The sequence below is a fragment of the Myotis brandtii genome, unplaced genomic scaffold, assembly GCF_000412655.1.
Source record: "Myotis brandtii unplaced genomic scaffold, ASM41265v1 scaffold399, whole genome shotgun sequence".
Lineage (NCBI taxonomy): Eukaryota > Metazoa > Chordata > Mammalia > Chiroptera > Vespertilionidae > Myotis > Myotis brandtii.
The window spans coordinates 4,017,580-4,019,971 of NW_005365325.1; positions in this window are offsets into that span (position 1 = coordinate 4,017,580).

Genomic DNA, 2,392 nt, shown 5'->3' on the forward strand with positions numbered 1-2,392 from the left:
AGCAGAGCCACCAAGAGCCAGCTTTAATATATATTAAAACTAATTAAAAATGAAACTTTTGATCTAGTGAGGAAATCAAGTCTTAGAATCAAATTAGAAATCATGGAATGATAATAGAAATCCAAAAAATGATTTTTTAGATTAGAATTCCAGGAGGCACAGAAACAAATATTACTGAGAAACTCAGCACTTAGAGAAGAGTCAGTGACCAGTGTGGGTGGATCTCTGTTATTACCTCTTGACCTCTTCTGAAGGAAGACAATGATGTCTTTGATGTCACTAAACACTTAACATAATCACCCAAATCCTGGCTTCAGATGAGTCACTATGGAAGAAATGTACTTTGTAGTTACCATACACAACACATTTTTGCAAAGTTGCCTTTGAGGCTGGGACAGATTTATTTGTATATCTGTAGTAAGGACAACTATTCCATAAATTTTAGTATAAGAAATATGCCAAAGTTATTCATTCATGGTGGTAGGTAGTGATGGCAGGAGTGGCATGATAAAACTGGTAGGAAATGAGGGACTAAAGTGTTTTTGTGGTAACTGATAAAATTGTGTCTGAGCTCACCAACTATATTATATGTTCAAGTGCATGTCAAGAGAATCGGAGTATTAACAGTCACTCAATAATAAAACTATTTCAATTGAAATTTTATTTGTTTATAAGGTACTTGAGAATATGACAATATCATAGGATCGACACAAGAGGCCCTGTGTATCACTGCTCTATTTCACTTGATTATCAATGCTCAGCTTGAAAGGTAGACCCAGACTTCTCTCTATTACATTTGAAAGGCCCCCTATCAGAGCTAGAAAAGTGAGTAAGCTCAAATAATCTTTGTAAAAAAAAACTCAGTAAAAAAACCCAAAACATTGAATTTGGAGTAACCCAGGTTAGACTTATGATGAAAACTACAACTTAACAGCTGTATGACCTTGATCTTGACCTTGGGCAAAGCACTTTAATGTGCTTTTATTTTTTTCATTTGTGAAATGGGACTATCAACACATTTTTTATATCCTCTCATTGCCATATAAAGTCAAAATTATATAATATATAAAAGTGTCAGACACATAGTAGATTCTGTGCCCTTTTGAAGCTTATTCAAAATTTTTATTTTAATGCCTAGAAGCCTGAATCAAACAAAAAAATCCTCTCCTTTTATGCTTATTTAACAAAATCAAGTCCTTAGTAAATCATGATGTGGTTTCCACTTTGCCATTCTACAACAGTGGAATTGCTTGGTACCTAAGGACAATTAGCAAAGGACTTTGATCATCATGCTCAATTGCCCTCCCAATTAGACATTTCCTTTAAATGTTCTACTTGTTTTCTGTAGAACTTTGCCTCCATTAGTCTGTTTTAATATTAAATAATATTCTCTACTGGACTCTGAGATTTGCCTTTTAAAGTTATAGTCACCATTTCTTCACACAAGTTAAGTCTATGTGAACTGAGTAAATAAAGTTGTAATTGCAGTCACATTTAACTAGAATAAATTCGGGAATCTGATAGGATGTCATATAAATTTCAGTTTTTATTTAGATGGCAGATAAATATTTAAGCTTTTTAAAAAAAGCTTAGAATATTTTTTCTTATTTATTTTTCCCCAGTAAAACAAGAATTAAGCATAGATTATAAAGGTGGGTGACACCACTTGAATTCATATAATTTAGTTTAATTTATTGAGAAACTTCTAGGTACCGAGAGTACTTCAGAGAACAAAATAAACAAAGCCATTAGGGAGCTTATGTTCTTGTGGAGGAATGTTAACATTTAAAATATCATGTAATATATTAGTAGGAGATACATTTCTTGGGGGAAAAAGAACAGAGTAGAAAGAAATATTTAGAATGTGGTTGTTTGCAATTTAAATAGGTTAGTCAAAGAACATCACATTTGAGAAGACTTGAAAAGGTGATTTAGTTACTTACATTAGTCCCATGATATAATTACTAATATGCTATACCATCATTTTTAAAAATCCTGTAGCTAAAAACTAGAGAAATTAGTTATGTCCAAAATCATAAGATGGCTTAGTGAGAAGGTACACAAAAACTTGGTCTTTTGTTGCAGATAAAGGATGTTTTCAACTATGTCACAAAGGCTTGGGGAACAAATATTTTTCTAGTATATGAATGAAATTCAAGTGTCAACTCATGGATGTTCTAAATCCTCCAGCTTATTTATTTATTTATTTATTTATTTATTTATTCATTCATTCATTCATTCATTCCTCACCCGAAGATGTTTTTGTTGGTTTTTAGAGAGAGAGGAAGGGAGAGAGAAAGATAGAGAGAGACACATTGATATGAGAGACTCATCAATTGCTTGCCTGTGTTGTACAGGCCTGGACTGGGATAGAACCCACAACCTAGGCATG